This window comes from Crassostrea angulata, chromosome 9 (genome assembly GCF_025612915.1).
Source record: "Crassostrea angulata isolate pt1a10 chromosome 9, ASM2561291v2, whole genome shotgun sequence".
Classification (NCBI taxonomy): Eukaryota; Metazoa; Mollusca; class Bivalvia; order Ostreida; family Ostreidae; genus Magallana; species Magallana angulata.
This window is the reverse complement of record NC_069119.1, coordinates 16,462,222-16,485,843: the sequence shown is the minus strand read 5'-3', so window position 1 is coordinate 16,485,843 and position 23,622 is coordinate 16,462,222.

The following is a 23,622-nucleotide window of genomic DNA, read 5'->3' as shown; positions in this document are numbered from 1 at the left end:
TTCCAGTCCCAGACTCGAACGTTTGTTACAGACCAAATGTTAAAATATAGGCTTCCAAACCACTTACGTTCACTACTTTGAGCTCTCGTACGTCCCGTTCTAATTCGTTAAATTTATCTCGGCTTATTTCTCACCTACTGGTATGCGTAAACTTCAGTTGAAGTCTAGAACCTATACTCAGCAGATGTACAGAATCTCTGGCTACTAGTTTAACAGACTTACATCTGGAATTCGTCAAAAAATATCAAACTGTAGGACAAATTCAGAAACGTTACATACTCTTGACAGGCAGCTACAACTCTACCATTGATCAAACCGGTTATGCTTAAATATCCGGTATACGAGCACTCTCGAAAAAAAAACTATGCAACATAACATAAAACAAAATAACAACTTCTTACATTGCCACATATAAACATTCCATAAACGGAATTTGTCTTCATAGCAATATTTGTTATAGTTCATTGACAACAGATTGAATTGGAAAAATATATATTATGAAAAAAAAAAACTATTGTATATGAACGAATAAAAGTCGTAAATATAACAAAGTCTCACTGATATCACTTTTATTTACTTGTTCAGGTGATGATGCAAATGAATGTAATATACAAGTTGTAAATATGTCACCTTCGGGTAAGTTTTTAATTTGTTTGTATCATTGGTTATCATTATCATATATTATGGAAAAAACCCTTACTGCATATGAACGAATAAAAGTCGTTAATATAACAACATCTCACTGATATCACTTTTATTTACTTGATCATGACTTTGTTGTAAAGCCCTATCCAATTTCCAGTTTCTCGTGTTGACAGAAATTAATGCAAACAATCTAATCTTAAAGAAAATTGCTAATGTATAACAAAGTATCAGACTGATTATCAACATAGTAGAACTTGCTTAATGATACTGCAGCAGGTTTCACTTCTTGAGTCGAGTATTATGTAAAACCACCTTTTCATATGAAAAAAATGTTTTAAAAGCCATCTCTTCAGTTTTTGAAAATGTTTGTCACATTTGTAAAATCTTGTGAAAATGGCAGTGTACAGTGTCGTTCAAACCAAAATTCCGAATGTTCTTAAATAGTAGATAAGAATTTAAATTTACAGTTCCAAATTCTTGCATTGAAAAAAAAATGAGCAAAAATTAATGCCACCATGGATGATTTGTAAAACTTAATTAAACTTTTTTTCATCTTATCCAGCAATACCATTGAAAATTTCTGAATATCTAAAACAGACCATTCAGTTCCCATCTAAAGAGCATTAAAACACAAAGCAATCATAGATATTGCAGTGAATTGTCTGCTAGCATATCCATCGGTTAAATTAAGATAACCTGATTGGCATTTCAAACCAGACTCCAGGTCATGTTTGTTTATCATCATTCCGAATTTGACAATCTTAGCCGTCTTTACAGAATTAGCCAATCAGAGAAACAATATCTGTTCTGTAATGTAACAAGGTTTTTCTGCGCTATATGTAACCTGTGGTGATAAATTACTGAAAAGTCCGACCTGTATACGAGTTAGGTGAAGTACGATAATATTCTAAATTCCTTCTTTAATTTTTAAACATGCGTAATATGCGTGATTCCAGAAAAAAGAAGAAGAAAAAAACCAAAACCTTTGATGCTACCATCTTTGGCGGTAGCATCATGGATGGCTATCATACATATAATTGATCACGTCATGAAAACTACCAGAACTATTACATAAAGGCAAACCATTATATCTCTGGTAGATGCAAGTTTAATATGTTGACATGCAGGATAATTATGCCAACATGCAACTTAACTTTGTTGACATGCAAGAAAATTTGCAATCAGATAAGAATTATAAAAAATCTCATATATCGCCAACATGTGACATCCAAGATGCTAGATAGGCTTCCTATTGATGTCAACAATGCTCATTCAGTAAAAAAAAAAGATCGCTTATTATGTAATTTTTTTTACTAAACTGGCTACTTATTCAAAAAATAAATTTGTTTCATTTCAATTTAAATTACAAGTTAAACCTTTATCTCTCAACAAATAAGCATCAGTTTTCATTAAGTACTCGTAAAAGGGAAAAATCATGCCAAGTTCAAAAATTTCTATAGCCGTCTTGCTTTTGAACTTTTGTCTCTCAAAGTAGTACACATTTCAAACGCACAAGTGATCCCAAAATGGGAGCTAACTCTTTAAGCGATAACTCTTCTGAAATAGGCGCGAATTCATTTTATCTCCTAATCCGTTTTTTTTAAATATATTTCATCAGTAAATTATGTTAAAGTTTTTTTAAGCATAGTGTTTCTTTGTTTTATCTATTTTAATAGAGACAAGATTGTTACGATAAAACACCTGCATTTCGTCTGTCGTATCTATAAATGTAAACAAAAACAGTTGTGTATCATTTGTTTAAGGTTACCGCATTTGTGGAGTTAGTGATTCCTTGATTTCCTAATTTTTTAAAGGTAGGAGAGAAAAATATATTAGAGCTAACTGTACAAACTTTGTTCAGGGGTGGGGTAGGGTTGATTGAAGTCCTTTATGTTATTGATTTTTCTCACAATATAAAAGAATAACCCCTACGTTGCTGTAAAATGCATTATTATTTGAAGGATATAGAAATATTTAACGCCAGGTGCATATTTGAGTCATATAACTGCATATTCTATAACACTGCACAGATCTAGATATATTTTTGAGTGGGGTTGGGATGGGGTGGGGGTTCCAAGAGATAACTTTTTTGCCAATGGCTAGGGACTTGGGCACTTTTACTATGTGAATTGTGAATTAAATAAATGAAAATTTCTCGAGGTGGGGTGGGGGCTATAGATCTACACATGTTCAATACCTTACCATCTCTTCCATGAACAATCAACATTATGCACTTTTGTATTAAAGTTTTAATTTTTTAACTTATTAGAATTTACATTGAAACACATGCATATGCAGAATTATAAAGGGGTTACTCATTTTGTTTAGAGGGAGAGGGCGGGGTAGGGGTAACGTATATATTCATTCAGAGAAAAAACTTCAATTGCCTGTTTTTCATTGGCGAGAAAGAAAAATAGATGTGTAAGTCCTGCCGGAAGCCGATCTGAGATCATTTTTGGTTTACATAAATATTTGAAATTTTAATAATTCTGAACTTTCCTATGTGAGGGGATGAAAACTCTCCTCCAACTTTTACATATTTTATGCATGCAAACCAAATAAGCTGTCGTAAGTAAATGTCATTCCCCTTCCACTTCTCGAACAAAATTATCCATGTGAAAACAATTTCTTTATTAATTTAATGCTCCTCTTTTCTCTCGAAAATCACCATCCTCCTGTTCTGAAAGTTCAGGTTTTTCTTTATATCATTTTTATCTTTAATATTACGAGGATAAGTGAGTAGGTGAATTGTAAACAATAAGACTATCATTTATGTACACCCCAAAACCAAGCAGGTACCAGCTGAAAAGAAAATGATTTTTATTTTCAGTGAGTTCAACATGCATTCAGAATGACTGAAACATTGAAATGGAAGAGTTATATCTACAATGTGACAAACGAAAGAATTTTTTATCTTAATAAACATTTTTTTTTAGATTTGCATTTATGATGTGCACAAATTGAATACAACTTTTAAACAGCATTTTGTTTGATTTGAAATGAGTAACTAACACCCTCACCTCTGAGTAAACTTGGACCCCTAATTTACTCAACCTGACTATGAAAGTGCTCTCTCTCTCTCTCTCTCTCTCTCTCTCTCTCTCTCTCTCTCTCTGAATATTTATAGGAATTATACACCAGATAACTATAATGCTGCTGCATTTAGTGTGAAATGATACTATGTAACATTGATATGGGGATGAGCAACTTTTCAACATGTACAATCAAAAAATGTAGGTTTATAATTCACATATTCTTTAATAATCATTTATAAACACAAAACCATCCATATATGAATTTTTCTTTGTAATTGAACTGTCTTATATAAAACAAACACAAATTATAATACTTATATGTTATTTAGAGTTCTTACATTTTCCTCAAGCCTTTTTAAAAAATCAGTGTGACACTTTCAATATTACTCTGCAACAACCAAATATGATTATGGCGAGTTGTACAAATTTGCATGCATACATGCATAGACCTACATGTCAACAGTAATCTGAACATTTTGTTAAAGGTTTATTCTGCATGGATAAGTAAATAACCAACACTTTATAGTTAACTATTATTTGAAAGTTACAAATAAACACTCAAAACAAATTTAAATACACCAAGTCCATATAGAATCCTCATTTAGAGAAAATTAGATGAAGTGACATGCAGATATTCGTTTATTAGTTGTTCTTTTTTATGACTAATAATACAAAAACATAAATGTGAATCAAGATGACAAGATTTCAAATTAAAATGTTATGATGAACAGGTTCTAAATGATATAAACAGCTAGTAATAAGATAAGTGTGTTACAGCATTTTATATCAATTAGATGAAAATAATGTGTACAGAAAAATAAATTAAGTGACCGGCAAAGAAGAATTTTCAACACAGCAGGTACATGGTATTGCATAACTCTTTGTGAACGGGTCAAATAATTTTCAGGAAATTAAATCAGCTGTATTTAATCCTTTAGCAAGTACTGTACTGATTTTCAGAAAAACAAATCCACTGTTTTCACACAGTCTCATTTTGTTTGCTTACAAATTAAAAAAAAAGTTGTATTAAGCTTAATATGGTCGGTACAAATTTTATGACTTGATTTGATCGTATCAATTAGTTCCTAATGACAAAGTTGCTAGGTCCGATTTTATATCAAATTTTGTGCACGCTTCAAACGATGGTTATACTGAGTATATATTTATACTAATCGACATTATAGTAGTTTTCCTAGTCAATTTAGCCAAATGTTATTAAAAAATTATTAATAAAATTTGTTAACAAAGCAAACGACATAAAAGGGTAATGCGTTATTTCGCCTCATGTCAAAATTCACCCTATCGTCGAGACGGGTATGGTTGTATTCGAACTTTGATATCGATATTAATAAAGATCGTAATGTTCAGGCAAATTACAAATAAATTTGTGTACGTTTTGTTCGCTAATATTTCTGAAGTTTGCTCTGTGTACAATCGATGCATAGCATGCGGGTTGATAAACCCCATTCATTCAAATGACAAAACCAAGTGGTTCCCTTTTCTGAACATACCGATGATGTATTTTGGTGGGGGTTTTTTTCGTTTACCCAAAAATGAATTATCTTTATTTTCTTTGAAAATTTCTTACTTTGAAATTAGACAATTTTGCTGGTGTAAATATGAGAAAGTCCATAACTTTCAAGAAGATAAATGGTTTGTTTGGAAAATTATTTGCGTAGACCCTGAGGTCCACGCAGAAAATATATAAGCGAGGTTAAACCGGATGCTATGAGGAAAATTCAGCCTGCGCATGAGCTAGCCTGGTTCCTGTGCGTAATGGGTAACTCAGGGAATAACTCAGGGAACAAGGCTATAGCACAAGTTTATCTGAATCGGGATCGGGATTCCATGCCAGATGCACACATAAGTTCAAAGGCGCTGTAATTATAAAGTTGTCGGTAAACAGTAGTCAGTACAAAGTATTCCTTTTAAAGAAATAATCGGCATGTGATATGAACTGTCAGTATTATGAAATAAGTTAATGTTATGCCGAAACTACATGCAACAAATAGCATATATATTTGCAATGCTTTGTTGTTTTCCGTATACACATGTAACTTAACTTTACTTTTATAGTAGGCGGGGCTAGGGTACTTCCCGATCAAAAATTTTTAAGCATTTAAGTGTAATTGAATAATTATGTCACTGCATAAAAGTTTAAATCTCAAGAAAATGCATCAAAATATGAAATTAATTTAAACAAAGCTGTCACTGCATAGTTAACAAAGTAGTGCGAATCGTATTTGTGTGCGCAAATAATAGAATTCGCCGAATGCCTAATACTATACGTGCAGACTTCATTAATAAATAGATCATAATTACTTTTAGAAGTATGAACTCTTTAAATTCTGAGATAAAAAGTCAGGGCTAAACATATAGGTTATCCAACGGACAAATTTAGTGTTTAAATGCAGGGGGCTAGAGTGGGTGGAATCTCTGATGATCTTAAGGCTTTCACGTTTTCGTTGGAAACAAATGCAAATGGTCCACGTATTGTAGTCCTTTTTAAAGGACAGCAACTTGTTGATACTATAATACTGTCCGCTTTGACGGACTGGTTATAAATCCACATGTAAGCATTGTATGAATTTAAAGAAATTTAAGTTTTATTTGATTTATTGAAACAAATATGATGATTCATTTTTTAGTGTTTTATTTTTCTCATGAAATATTAAATCAACCGAATTTTTTGCTAAAACTCTTGTTTTTGCTAATTTTACATATATGGAAACACAAAAGCATGGCATTTATTACGACATCATATCACTGTATCCCTTCTTCAGCGTATCAAACAGATGAGTAGCCTTATCTTTACTTCATTTTGTTAAAAATTTTACCAGGATATAAACTTGGTTGGTCACGTGATCAAATCCTTTGAAGCACGAATTGCTTCTCACAAAGATCACGTAGCAACCAAGTTCATATCCCAGTGACCTTTTTAACATTGTTGTTTATTACTTATATTTACATTTGAAAAAGACAGTTTGTTCAAAATTGTTAAAATAACCGAGATTTTATGTTTTACAATGATCCACGCGACAAGCGCGTACTATGCTTATTTTGACTTCATGAAATAGTTCATAGACAACTGAACGGCTTCGCTATTCTATAGGAGACATATTTGCAAATGTAAATATATTTTTTTCACATATGAATGGTACAAATTTTACAAATACTTTAGGAAAAGAATTTTCCATTTTGTGCTTGAAATGATTTTTTTTTTACTTTTGTTCGGGTATTTGAGAAAATGATAACTAGTAATAAAGGAAAAAAATATTAACAAAATTATTATTAAGAGATACTTTTAATGAAATATTGATGATTATTATAATATTGATAAAAGCAATGATCATAATATATTAATAAAATTACTTTGTAAAATATAAAAATAAATTTACTATGCAAAAAGTAACTCTAAATTGTACATCGGATACAACTGTTGATATCTTAAGTTAAGAGTAATTTTCAATTTTTTATTTAATATTTTTTTCTAAATTTTAATTAAGGAGGCTTATAGTCAGCAAATTAACCTTCAATATACCTTAAACTTTCAGATATGATTTGTTTTTAATAAACTATTATAAACTAAGAGCAAATTCATATTTTGGGTATTTATATGATTTTATGTAAATCTTTTCTTCTAAAGGATAGCTAAATGCACTAAATAAATGGCCACAACAATCAAACCCTCTTTTTGCAATTTTTCAAACACACTACTACTTTAAACACAAATTAAGATATATCTATAACGATATATAGAATTTAAAGGAAATTCAAATCAAATGTTTAACACTGTTACCTGTTAACTGACAGCTGTAATTACTAGTTTATAAATTGACTGTGATTATACAAGTGATCTTATAAAGTTTATTTCATAAAATTTAGTTGAAAGCTGGGCTTGAATTTATAGTATTGTACACACCAAAAATCGCTTTCCAGTCCCAGACTCAAACGTTTGATACAGACCAAATATTAAAATATAGGCTTCCAAACCACTTACGTTCACTACTTTGAGCTCCCGTACGTCCCGTTCTAATTCGTTAATTTATCTCGGCTTATTCCTCACCTACTTGTATTTGAAACTTCAACTGAAGTCTAGAACCTATACTCAGCAGATTTACAGAATCTCTGGCTACTAGTTTAACAGACTAACATCTGGAACTCGCCAAAAAATATCAAACTGTAGGACAAATTCAGAAACGTTACATACTCTTGACAGGCAGCTACAACTCTACCATTGATCAAACCGGTTATGCTTAAATATCCGGTATACGAGCACTCTCGAAAAAAAAACTATGCAACATAACATAAAACAAAATAACAACTTCTTACATTGCCACATATAAACATTCCATAAACGGAATTTGTCTTCATAGCAATATTTGTTATAGTTCATTGACAACAGATTGAATTGGAAAAATATATATTATGAAAAAAAAAACTATTGTATATGAACGAATAAAAGTCGTAAATATAACAAAGTCTCACTGATATCACTTTTATTTACTTGTTCAGGTGATGATAGAAATGCATGTTGTGTAAACTATGAACTGACTTCACTGTCGGGTAAGTTTTTAATTTGTTTGTATCTTTGGTTATCATTATCATATATTATGGAAAAAACCCTTACTGCATATGAACGAATAAAAGTCGTTAATATAACAACATCTCACTGATATCACTTTTATTTACTTGATCATGACTTTGTTGTAAAGCCCTATCCAATTTCCTGATTCTCGTGTTGACAGAAATTAATGCAAACAATCAAATCTTAAAGGAAATTACTAGTGTATATAAAGTATCAGACTGATTATCAACATAGTAGAACTTGCTTAATGATACTGCAGCAGGTTTCACTTCTTGAGTCGAGTATTATGTAAAACCACCTTTTCATATGAAAAAAATGTTTTAAAAGCCATCTCTTCAGTTTTTGAAAATGTTTGTCACATTTGTAAAATCTTGTGAAAATGGCAGTGTACAGTGTCGTTCAAACCAAAATTCCGAATGTTCTTAAATAGTAGATTAGAATTTAAATTTACAGTTCCAAATTCTTGCATTGAAATAAAAAATGAGCAAAAATTAATGCCACCATGGATGATTTGTAAAACTTAATTAAACTTTTTTTCATCTTATTCAGCAATACCATTAAAAATTTCTGAATATCTAAAACAGACCATTCAGTTCCCATCTAAAGAGCATTAAAACACAAAGCAATCATAGATATTGCAGTGAATTGTCTGCTAGCATATCCATCGGTTAAATTTAGATAACCTGATTGGCATTTCAAACCAGACTCCAGATCATGTTTGTATATCATCATTCCGAATTTGACAATCTTAGCCGTCTTTACAGAATTAGCCAATCAGACAATATCTGTTCTGTAATGTAACAAGGTTTTTCTGCGCTATATGTAACCTGTGGTGATTAATTACTGAAAAGTCCGACCTGTATACGAGTTAGGTGAAGTACGATAATATTCTAAATTCCTTCTTTAATTTTTAAACATGCGTAATATGCGTGATTCCAGAAAAAAAAAAAAACAAAACAAAACCTTTGATGCTACCATCTTTGGCGGTAGCATCATGGATGGCTATCATACATATAATTGATCACGTCATGAAAACTACCAGAACTATTACATAAAGGCAAACCTGTATATCTCTGGTAGATGCAAGTTTAATATGTTGACATGCAGGATAATTATGCCAACATGCAACTTAACTTTGTTGACATGCAAGAAAATTTGCAATCAGATAAGAATTATAAAAAATCTCATATATCGCCAACATGTGACATCCAAGATGCTAGATAGGCTTCCTATTGATGTCAACAATGCTCATTCAGTAAAAAAAAAAGATCGCTTATTATGTAATTTTTTTTACTAAACTGGCTACTTATTCAAAAAATAAATTAGTTTCATTTCAATTTAAATTACAAGTTAAACCTTTATCTCTCAACAAATAAGTATCAGTACTCGTAAAAGGGAAAAATCATGCCAAGTTCAAAAATTTCTATAGCCGTCTTGCTTTTGAACTTTTGTCTCTCAAAGTAGTACACATTTCAAACGCACAAGTGATCCCAAAATGGGAGCTAACTCTTTAAGCGATAACTCTTCTGAAATAGGCGCGAATTCATTTTATCTCCTAATCCGTTTTTTTTTAAAATATATTTCATCAGTAAATTATGTAAATGTTTTTTTAAGCATAGTGTTTCTTTGTTTTATCTATTTTAATAGAGACAAGATTGTTACGATGAATCACCTGCATTTCGTCTGTCGTATCTATAAATGTAAACAAAAACAGTTGTGTATCATTTTTTAAGGTTACCGCATTTGTGGAGTTAGTGATTCCTTGATTTCTTAATTTTTTAAAGGTAGCAGAGAAAAATATATTAGAGCTAACTGTACAAACTTTGTTCAGGGGTGGGGGAGGGTTGATTGAAGTCCTTTATGTTATTGATTTTTCTCACAATATAAAAGAATAACCCCTACGTTGCTGTAAAATGCATTATTATTTGATGGATATAGAAATATTTAACGCCAGGTGCATATTTGAGTCATATAACTGCATATTCTATAACACTGCACATATCTAGATATATTTTTGAGTGGGGTTGGGGTTGGGATGGGGTGGGTGTTCCAAGAGGTAACTTTTTTGCCAATGGCTAGGGACTTGGGCACTTTTACTATGTGAATTGTGAATTAAATAAATGAAAATTTCTCGGGTGGGTGGGGGGGGGGGGGGCTATAGATCTACACATGTACAATACCTTACCATCTCTTCCATGAACAATCAACATTATGCACTTTTGTATTAAAGTTTTAATTTTTTAACTTATTAGAATTTACATTGAAACACATGCATATGCAGAATTATAAAGGGGTTACTCATTTTGTTTAGAGGGAGAGGGCGGGGTAGGGGTAACGAATAAATGAATAAATGAATATTCATTCAGAGAAAAAACTTCAATTGCCTGTTTTTCATTGGCGAGAAAGAAAAATAGATGTGTAAGTCCTGCCGGAAGCCGATCTGAGATCATTTTTGGTTTACATAAATATTTGAAATTTTAATAATTCTGAACTTTCCAATGTGAGGGGATGAAAACTCTCCTCCAACTTTTACATATTTTATGCATGCACACCAAATAAGCTGTCGTAAGTAAATGTCATTCCCCTTCTACTTCTCGAACAAAATTATCCATGTGAAAACAATTTCTTTATTAATCTAATGCTCCTCTTTTCTCTCGAAAATCACCGTCCTCCTGTTCTGAAAGTTCAGGTTTTTCTTTATATCATTTTTATCTTTAATATTACGAGGATAAGTGAGTAGGTGAATTGTAAACAATAAGAATATCATTTATGTACATCCCAAAACCAAGCAGGTACCAGCTGAAATGAAAATGATTTTTATTTTCAGTGAGTTCAACATGCATTCAGAATGATTGAAACATTGAAATGGAAGAGTTATATCTACAATGTGACAAACGAAAGAATTTTTTATCTTAATAAACATTTTTTTTTAGATTTGCATTTATGATGTGCACAAATTGAATACAACTTTTAAACAGCATTTTGTTTAATTTGAAATGAGTAACTAACACCCTCACCTCTGAGTAAACTTGGACCCCTAATTTACTCAACCTGACTATGAAAGTGCTCTCTCTCTCTCTCTCTCTCTCTCTCTCTCTCTCTCTCTCTCTCTCTGAATATTTATAGGAATTATACACCAGATTACTATAATGCTGCTGCATTTAGTGTGAAATGATACTATGTAACATTGATATGGGGATGAGCAACTTTTCAACATGTACTATCAAAAAATGTAGGTTTATAATTCACATATTCTTTAATAATCATTTATAAACACAAAACCATCCATATATGAATTTTTCTTTGTAATTGAACTGTCTTATATAAAACAAACACAAATTATAATATTTATATGTTATTTAGAGTTCTTACATTTTCCTCAAGCCTTTTTAAAAAATCAGTGTGACACTTTCAATATTACTCTGCAACAACCAAATATGATTATGGCGAGTTGTACAAATTTGCATGCATACATGCATAGACCTACATGTCAACAGTAATCTGAACATTTTGTTAAAGGTTTATTCTGCATGGATAAGTAAATAACCAACACTTTATAGTTAACTATTATTTGAAAGTTACAAATACACACTCAAAACAAATTTAAATACACCAAGTCCATATAGAATCCTCATGTAGAGAAAATTAGATGAAGTGACATGCAGATATTCGTTTATTATTTGTTCTTTTTTATGACTAATAATACAAAAGCATAAATGTGAATCAAGATGACAAGATTTCAAATTAAAATGTTATGATGAAGAGGTTCTAAATGATATAAACAGCTAGTAATAAGATAAGTGTGATACAGCATCTTATATCAATTAGATGAAAATAATGTGTACAGAAAAATAAATTAAGTAACCGGCAAAGAAGAATTTTCAACACAGCAGGTACATGCTATTGCATAACTCTTTGTGAACGGGTCAAATAATTTTCAGGAAATTAAATCAGCTGTATTTAATCCTTTAGCCAGTACTGTACTGATTTTCAGAAAAACAAATCCACTGTTTTCACACAGTCTCATTTTGTTTGCTTACAAATTAAAAAAAAAAGTTGTATTAAGCTTAATATGGTCGGTACAAATTTTATGACTTGATTTGATCGTATCAATTAGTTCCTAATGACAAAGATGCTAGGTCCGATTTTATATCAAATTTTGTGCACGCTTCAAACGATGGTTATACTGAGTATATATTTATACTAATCGACATTATAGTAGTTTTCCTAGTCAATTTAGCCAAATGTTATTAAAAAAATTATTAATAAAATTTGTTAACAAAGCAAACGACATAAAATGGTAATGCGTTATTTCGCCTCATGTCAAAATTCACCCTATCGTCGAGACGGGTATGGTTGTATTCGAACTTTGATATCGATATTAATAAAGATCGTAATGTTCAGGCAAATTACAAATAAATTTGTGTACGTTTTGTTCGCTAATATTTCTGAAGTTTGCTCTGTGTACAATCGATGCATAGCATGCGGGTTGATAAACACCATTCATTCGAATGACAAAACCAAGTGGTTCCCTTTTCTGAACATACCGATGATGTATTTTGGTGGGTTTTTTTTCGTTTACCCAAAAATGAATTATCTTTATTTACTTCGAAAATTTCTTACTTTGAAATTAGACAATTTTGCTGGTGTAAATATGAGAAAGTCCATAACTTTCAAGAAGATAAATGGTTTGTTTGGAAAATTATTTGCGTGGACCCTGAGGTCCACGCAGAAAATATATAAGCGAGGTTAAACCGGATGCTATGAGGAAAATTCAGCCTGCGCATGAGCTAGCCTGGTTCCTTTGCGTAATGGGTAACTCAGGGAACAAGGCTATAGCACAAGTTTATCTGAATCGGGATCGGGATTCCATGCCAGATGCACACATAAGTTCAAAGGCGCTGTAATTGTAAAGTTGTCGGTAAACAGTAGTCAGTACAAAGTATTCCTTTTAAAGAAATAATCGGCATGTGATATGAACTGTCAGTATTATGAAATAAGTTAATGTTATGCCGAAACTACATGCAACAAATAGCATATATATTTGCAATGTTTTGTTGTTTTCCGTATACACATGTAACTTAACTTTACTTTTATAGTAGGCGGGGCTAGGGTACTTCCCGATCAAAAATTTTTAAGCATTTAAGTGTGATTGAATAATTATGTCACTGCATAAAAGTTTAAATCTCAAGAAAATGCATCAAAATATGAAATTAATTTAAACAAAGCTGTCACTGCATAGTTAACAAAGTAGTGCGAATCGTATTTGTGTGCGCAAATAATAGAATTCGCCGAATGCCTAATACTATACGTGCAGACTTCATTAATAAATAGATCATAATTACTTTTAGAAGTATGAACTCTTTAAATTCTGAGATAAAAAGTCAGGGCTAAACATATAGGTTATCCAACGGACAAATTTAGTGTTTAAATGCAGGGGGCTAGAGTGGGTGGAATCTCTGATGATCTTAAGGCTTTCACGTTTTCGTTGGAAACAAATGCAAATGGTCCACGTATTGTAGTCCTTTTTAAAGGACAGCAACTTGTTGATACTATAATACTGTCCGCTTTGACGGACTGGTTATAAATCCACATGTAAGCATTGTATGAATTTAAAGAAATTTAAGTTTTATTTGATTTATTGATACAGATATGATGATTCATTTTTTAGTGTTTTATTTTTCTCATAAAATATTAAATCAACCGAATTTTTTGCTAAAACTCTTGTTTTTGCTAATTTTACATATATGGAAACACAAAAGCATGGCATTTATTACGACATAATATCACTGTATCCCTTCTTCAGCGTATCAAACAGATGAATAGCCTTATCTATACTTCATTTTGTTAAAAATTTTACCAGGATATAATCTTGGTTGGTCACGTGATCAAATCCTTTGAAGCATGAATTGCTTCTCACAAAGATCACGTAGCAACCAAGTTCATATCCCAGTGACCTTTTTAACATTGTTGTTTATTACTTATATTTACATTTGAAAAAGACAGTTTGTTCAAAATTGTTAAAATAACCGAGATTTTATGTTTTACAATGATCCACGCGACAAGCGCGTACTATGCTTATTTTGACGTCATGAAATAGTTCATAGACAACTGAACGGCTTCGCTATTCAATAGGAGACATATTTGCAAATGTAAATATATTTTTTTCACGTATGAATGGTACAAATTTTACAAATACTTTAGGAAAAGAATTTTCCATTTTGTGCTTGAAATGATTTTTTTTTTACTTTTGTTGGGGTATTTGAGAAAATGATAACTAGTAATAAAGGAAAAAAATATTAACAAAATTATTATTTAAAAGATACTTTTAATGAACTATTGATGATTATTATAATTGCAATTGCTCTGTCCGTATACTATGACGTTATAAAGGTGTGACGTCATATACTTTTTCATGACGTTATAGATTTAAGGTATCCGATGTACAATTGAGCCAGAGAGCTCGGGATTTTCCGGGATGAGCTCGGTAGATTACGGAGCTTGAAATAAATTTTCAAAAAGTCGCACTATTTTTGATCTGACATAATAAACGATAAAGAATAAACAATTGATGCATAAAGTCAAGCAATATTTTTTTTCCTTAATTTTAAAACGATTTTTTTTAACTTATCCCCTTTACGCTGATTGTGACGTTGTAGTAGCTTTACGTCATTTGCCGTTGTATGACGTTATTTTTTTCCTGCGGCGCTCTTGCAATAACGTGAAGAAAAAAAATCCTAATTCATAGAGTAAAAGTTGCAGTACACAAGTCACATATTTCGTCGAAAAATACTGAGGAGGTCGTATTCAAAATCATTGATTTCATAGATATTGTGACTGTGCATAACCTGAATTGGGGTAGTCTGTTAATCGTATGGCCCTATTCAATCTGTTCAATTTTTTGTATACCTAATTTCATAATACATACAGAGTGTTTCGGACCTAACATTTGTATATAACGGCGTATTTCCTATTAACTATTTTTAATAAGTACCATGCATACGAATTTCGTGGCTAAAATGCTTGTACACGTTTATTGTAATTATTGTGTTAAAACATCTCCTTGTTATTTTCCGTAAATCAAGTTAACAAGAGTCAAATAATGAAATTTCTAATCATTGATTTATTTTTTCATCGGGATTCCAAACAATTTTCTTTTCTCGCATTTCATATTACATGTATGTGCATGAACGGTACATTTCTTACTTTTTCAAAATCGCTGGATTTTATATCATTCAAATAATACTATTAGATACTGATTCCGACTGCTTTGAAGTCAATTCGTTTCATTTTGCTGTTTACATATGAGAGGCGCGTCACCATCCAATGAAATCAAATACTCGAGATTCGATTGACAGGTTCAGCCAGATAGCCGATGTCCGATGCATGTTATGTGTGGTATTTGTACACAATATTATCGTGTAAAAAATGCATGCTCATTACAACATCACAGCGTCATTTATGGTTGATTCATATTTTGTTATAACTGTGTAAAGCATGTTGATGTATTGTGCATTCCACAATTGTACCGATACGGAAACATCGTAGTCAGACTTTATCGACAGTCTCCATTTTAAAACTGACTTAATTTTTTTGTTAAAAAAGGATACAATTTTGAGTAAAAGATAACACAATATATATTGTTTTCTACGAGTAAAAGGTTTGGAATGAATTCTAGTAAAACATTTCACACGGTTCTTGCACGCTTTGTTCGTAACGCTTTACACACCTGATGTGACCCGCAATTCACGACTTCGTTGTATTAGTAACAATATTTTTTGTGCCAACATTTTGCTGAATGAAAAAAAGGAACAATTTAGATATTTAATTCTAAAATTACAAGTTCTCAATCGTAAAATTTTTTACCAGGTAACGGGAATATGCGTTGGATTATGAATGCGACGGCTAACGTTGGGGGGGGGGAGGTAAAAATCGTGCGAGTCGTCATGGTCATTGTAAAAAAAAAAACTCGCAAAAATAAAGTCCATAAAATTGATGTATTTGATTAAAACATGTCTTATAATAGCATTTTAAAGGAATTATTGTTATAACACATTATTGATGCTATTAACAAATCTATGTGAATTAAAAAGAAACATTTCAGTCTGAATATTTATTTTTTATGCGATAGATGAATGGCAAGGTCTAGGCTAATACAGGGTATCTGCAAATTGTAAAATGCAAATATAAGTAATAAACTATAGCGCGCATCATGAAATATGCAATCAGAGCAAATGCTATTCATGACATTATGTTCACTAAATAACGTTGTTTATTTCTTAAATGTTGATAATTGTTGAATGATAATTTCTTTGTACCGAAAAATAGTTGTACATATATTAACGTCGGACTAATGTCACTTTTCTTTACCTGGTTAGATGATGACGACTACTCGCTAAATTATGGATGTTCTGCAATACCAGGTAAGTTTTAAATTTGTATTATTTTTTTAGGGAAGCAAACATCTCCTTTGAAACAATTTTTCTGAAAGTGCTATATCCGAAAATTTTTCTTTTTTCTGAAAGTGCTACATGTACTAAATGATGATTTTTATACGTATATAAACATCACTGTCATAATTCTAAATATTATTTAAGGACGCGGGCATGTTAAGGCCTCCCGATGGATTTTACATCGATATGTAGAAAGTCACTTGTCTGTACTTCATACGATATAACGTCATAATTAACTTTGACGTCACGATCTGCATTCCTGTCGATAGTTCTCAGGGAATGTATCTTAACGTTAAAAGTGAATTATATCAAACCAGTATAATACCGCATGTTTCCTTCACATAGATGCTGCTGTTAATGCGAGACGCACATAAATTCATTCAAATTATAGACTAGTATAAAATAATCGGCAGTTTTAATGCTTCGTTTTAAGTAAAAGACTATTTATAAACTAGTGGTTTGGAGACTCTCCCTGCTACGTGTAAACAACTGAATGAAGAAATCTCCAATCATGTAAAACCAGCTTGGCGCAGGTGAAAGCTCAACACAATTTAATAATATTTTACGTAATACTGGTAGAGAATATAAGTACTAATGTGAATCGTGCTTGGGAAACCTACGGATTTACACCATTTTTTGTAAATCGCTTTTGATTAGTAAAAATGTGCATTATTTTGATGATTTTGTGGAATGTTTCAACAATATCTTCCATAAACGAAATATCTATTTCTTTCCCAAGCAAGAACTTCAAAGTATATGACTTAACAAATGATTTTTATTAAAAATATGTATGATTTAATGTCATTAATCACCTGCGCCGATGCGATTTATATAGATCATATGCATTGTTAGGATTCGCCCGTCACGTGATTTCAAAGTACATATGACGTCACAAAAATGCATCAAATGTAATGTTTAACATCGGTGTCAATAAATGTATCATAGATTTTAAGAAAAACTCCCGGTCAAAGTATTTTTGCGATGATTCAAAAAATATTGTTTTCCAGGCGTAATTTAGCATCGGGACGCCTTAACATTGCTGCGGAATGAATTCAATATTTTTTAGTTTTATACGATATAAAATGGTTTTGGGCAGTTTACGCTTTTTTGTAAACCGCGAAGCGGTTTATAAAAAAGCGTAAACTGTTCCAAACCATTTTTATATCGTATAAAACTAATAAATATTGAAATCATTCCTTATAATTTAATTTTTTTTGCGATCAATTGTTGATAAAAAACAGTCATTTGATTTATAAAATGACATCAAAGTGTACACAATTCAAACGTAACGTCAGGTGGATTGATACCTTTTTGACGTTAGTCTTACTATGACGTAGGCAACATTCTTTATACGATATGAACTACATTTGTTAACCAATCAGAAAGCGCGTTACAACCAGAATTAAATTATTTTGTTATAAAGTTTATGTCAGGTATCCGTCATATATGTGAATTAACTAATATTGCTTGAATAATATAAACTTTCTTGAAAATAATTGAAGAAAATACATATGAAGGGTGTTTTGTATATCATTTATATAGTTATTTTACATTATAGATTTATTTCACTCTGTGATTTTGGACTTTTGACTATTTGCATAAAAGGATAAGATTGCTAATTTGCCATTATATTTTTGTCCTCAACTGTCACTAAGGCATGCAAGTTTACAAATAGAATGGTGGAGAAAGTTACGATCATTTGCTTTCCGATCAACTCCTATCTACATTAACTATATTTTTGTACAAGTTGTATAATATTTTTCAAAATAGAAAAAAAAATATATTTATATATTTGAAACTAATCGTACTTATTGCATTTATGATAAGAGTATTTACGGACTTAAATTATATCTTAAAGTAGAAACAGAAGCTAAGGGTAACGGACAATCATCATTGTGGTGATCTGTACTGGTAAATTAATTGCTAAGTCTACTGTGTTTTCCATAAATGTTAAAAACTTTAATTTATAAAGTGATATACTTTGATTGACTAGCAACATACCAGTTATAATTTTTATGAGGAAACTTTTGCTGACAGTTCCGTATAAAATGATAAAGATGTTAAATACTGAGTAGAATAGTCCAAAATAAGAATTTTTGAGAGACAACACGATGTGAATACACTGGAGCATACATATTTACATACAGTTTACCTTGAATCTATTGTCTTGTTTTGAGGATCCTTTGATTGAAAATGATGGACAGATTTTGAATATTGTTATCTGTATGAAATATGATAACAACACACTGAACTATCTCAAAAATCCATAAAACGTAATACAATTTCAAAGCAGAGCAACACGGGCCTCTAAAAGATAGAGGTAGGATCAGGTGCCTAGAAGGAGTGAGCATCCTCTGCTGACCGGTCACACCTGCCGTGTACTCTTTATCGTAATCGAAAAAACGTAAAAGTCCATAGACTTTAAGGTGATTAAGTATGGTCTAACGATTAGAATATAAAACGTCAGTCAGCATGCGACCAGTGGAAGATTGTATTTACTGACAAGGTCGTTGTATCAACCATAGAAGAAACGAAAAGCTGACTTCAAATGAGACTATTTATAGTCCTGTTTTATCGACTTGTTTGTTAGTAGCTTGCCTCGCTATAGAAACTGTTCATACGAAGAACATGCCCTTGTGAATCGAAATAATTGAGAGTAATTTTGTTAAGATCTTTGAGAAAACGATAATTATAAAAGTTAACAAAACAAAATCAAAAAAAAAATATTAATAACAAATTGATTACTATAAAATATCAAATGATAATAACGTGTTGTCAAACCATTTCCCCCACACAGTGTCACTAACAAAAAATGAAGAAAAAAACTGTCGATGAATTAGATTTGAATTTTTTATACATCTGAAAAATTCGGTGGTCAGCAAATTAACATTCAGATCTATTTAAAATTTTAAGATATGATTTGTTTACCTATAAACTACTATAAACTAAAAATAAAAACTAATGATGACTTTTCAGTTTGGGTTTTTTTTTTACTTGGCTCTTCTTCGAAAGAGGATCAATACATTTATAAAATAGCCACGCATAGCGAATAACACTGTGCCGGATAATTATGCCAGTGCCAAGGTGGCATTTTTGCACCCGCTTAAGATGCAGCTTCGGAAAAATCCATGTATACCAAATGATAGACCATTGTCTAGAGAGTATATAACCACTTTTGTTTTTAGTGTGTCTCACCTGACAGGTGAGATATTTACCTTTAAAAATTAATATCCCATCGGAAAATGATAATTCCCATAGGAGAATTGACTCTCCTACAGGAAATATTGACAATCCTATAGGATTTTTCAAAAGTCCTGTAGGAATTATATTTCCTATAGGAGAATGGTAATTCCTGTAGGAATTTGATTCAGACATGTAGTTTTCCTATAGGATATTAAGTTTTCCTATCGGATTTTATCAAATCCTATCGGAATTGAAATTCCAATAGGAAGTCCTTTTATTCCGATAGGAAATTTCAAATTACCTATAGGAATATTGATTTTCCTATGGGAAAAAATATTTTCCTATAGGAATTTATTTTTGAAAGGTAAATATCTTACCTGACAGGTGAGATACACTGATAACAAATGTGGTTGTTAACTCTTTAAGCAATGGTCTATCCTATGGCATATTTGAATTTTTCGATATATGCAGCTTAAGCGGGTGCAAAAATGCCACCTTGGCACTGGCATAATTATCCGGCACAGTGTTGAATGCTCTTAATTGTCATTTTTAACATATTACTGCTTTAAAACAAGTTAAAGCATAACTATAATAATATATAGATACCTGAATAAACCAAATGAATTGAAATCATTACGATCAATGACGTTATCTGTTATTTCACAAATGCGAGCTGTAAAATATATTTTCTGTTATCAATAACGCATCTAATGACTTTATTTAATAAGGTTTACTTGATAATTTGGCTTGAATTTTTGGTATCGGACACACCAAAAATCGGTTTCCAGTCCAAGACTCGAATGTCTATCACTGACCAAAATAGTTTGGGGTAAAACAGATACCCAAACAGATAAATAGACTCTTCGACAACCAGTTATCAACAATACTCCTGATAAGCAACCAATGGCTCCTCCATTGAATAAGCAAGTTATGCTTAACATATCCTATGGAACACAACTTGATGATGAAAGTCATCATAAGTTTCGCTTATGAAAAATAGTACTGGTTTTTGTTTTATTTTTGATTGTTGTTGTTTATTTAATATTACAACGTCACACTAATGTCACCAAATGTTATTTTTATTTACCTGTTTATAGACGTGGAGGAAAATCTTGAATCATCAGGTAAGTATTGAATTCATGTAAATTTTTCAGGGAATAAAACTTTTCTAAATAAAAAACCTGAATTGTTTCAAAGTGCTATATGTACTAACCCTTAAGATAAAGCAAGACGGCAATGAACTATGAAATATACCTTTAAAAACACTAGTTACTTTCGTAATTTTGAAAAGGCCTTATTCATGTAAAGAAATTAATTTTGTTTTCATAATTCAAAGCCCCTCAGAGATAATTGAAGAAAATATCTAAGGTTGTGTTTTCCTTATCATAATACCTCCAACAATTCAAACATTAAGCACACAATGGGCAGAGGTTTATTGTTTTAAGTCTTGTGATCCAACATCTTGGAACTGATCAAACTTATTGTATTAATGATAAGAGTATTTACGGACTGAAACTTATATCTTTAAGTAGAAACAGAAGCTAAGGGTAACGGACAATCATCATTGTGGTGAAAATTCTGTACTGGTAAATTAATTGCTAAGGTTATTGTGTTTTCCATTAATATTAAATGCACTTACATGTATACTAATGGGAGCAACAATAAAAACTGTATTATGACATTAATAGATTGAATGCTTTTAACTACATGTAATATACTTTAATTTACTAGCAATAAACTAGTTATATAACTTTTATGAAGAAACTATTGCCGACAATTATGTTTAAAGTCATGAAGATGTTGACATTGATTCATTTTTTTATTATGAAAATAGTACCGGTAGGTTTTTTTCTGTTTTGTTTCTGTTTTTAAATATAACAACGTCACACTAATGTCACTTTTATTCAAACGTTAGGGTTATAGAGAGATCTTGGTATATCTTACAACCTGTCACCGCGTAGATAAATTTTGAATTTATGTAAATTTTTCAGTGAATAAGACATCTTTTCATAAAATACCCGAATTGTTTTTAAGTGCTACATATACTAACCCGTAAGATACAGCAACACAGCGATGGACTATGAAATATACCTTTCAGAATACTTAGTACTCTTATAATTCTAAGTAGTATCAATTATAAGGTTTATGAGCCACCGCAATGTCAAGAAGGCCGTATTCCAGTGAAGAAATTCCTGTCATCTTTATAAAACAGAGCCCCTTAGGGATAATTGAAGAAAATATTGTTAAGTCCACTTATTCCTATGGGAGCAATTATTAAGACTGTATTATGACATGAATAGATTGAATGCTTCAAAGTGATATACTTTAGTTTACTAGCAATATACTAGTTATTACTTTTATGAGGAAACTTTCTGTTTAAAGTGATGATGAATGATGAAAGTCATCATAAGTTTTGCTTATGAAAAATAGTACTGGTTTTTGTTTTGTTTTTGTTTTTGGTTGTTGTTGTTTATTCAATATTACAACGTCACACTAATGTCACCAAATGTTACCTTTTTTTTTACCTGTTTATAGAAGCTGCAGCACCTTCTCGAACCTTACGTAAGTATTGAATTCATGTAAATATTTCAGGGAATAAAACATTTCTAAATAACAACCCCGAATTGTTTCAAAGTGCTACATGTACTAACCCTTGAGATAAAGCAAGACGGCGATGAACTATGAAATATACCTTTAAAAACACTAGTTACTCTCGTGATTTTTGAAAAGGCCTTATTCATGTATAGAATTTAATCTTGTTTTCATAATTCAAAGCCCCTCAGAGATAATTGAAGAAAATATCTAAAAGGTGTGTTTTCCTTATCATAATACCTCCGACAATTCAAACATTAAGCACACAATGGACAGAGGTTTATTGTTTTAAGTCTTGTGATCCAACATCTTGGAACTGATCAAACTTATTGTATTAATGATAAGAGTATTTACGGACTGAAACTTATATCTTTAAGTAGAAACAGAAGTTAAGGGTAACGGACAATCATCATTGTGGTGAAAATTCTGTACTGGTAAATTAATTGCTAAGGTTATTGTGTTTTCCATTAATATTAAATGCACTTACATGTATACTATTGGGAGCAACAATAAAAACTGTATTATGACATTATAGATTGAATGCTTTTAACTAATATACTTTAATTTATTAGCAATAAACTAGTTATATAACTTTTATGAAGAAACTTTTGCTAACAATTATGTTTAAAGTTATGAAGATGTTGACATTGATTCATTTTTTTTATTCATGAAAATAGTACCGGTAGGTTTTTTTCTGTTTTGATTTTGTTTTTAAATATAACAACGTCACACTATAGTCAATTTTATTCAAACGTTTAGGATATAGAGAGATCTTGGTATATCTTACAACCTGTCACCGCTTAGATAAGTTTTGAATTTATGTAAATTTTTCGGTGAATAAGACATCTTTTCATAAAATACCCGAATTGTTTTAAGTGCTACATATACTAACCCGTAAGATACAGCAAAACAGCGATGGACTATGAAATATACCTTTAAAAATACTTAGTACTCTTATAATTCTAAGTAGTATCAATTATAAGGTTTATGAGCCACCGCAATGTCAAAAAGGCCGTATTCCAGTGAAGAAATTCATGTAATCATTATAAAACAGAGCCCCTTAGGGATAATTGAAGAAACTATTGTTTAATGCACTTATTCCTATGGGAGCAATAATGAAAACTGT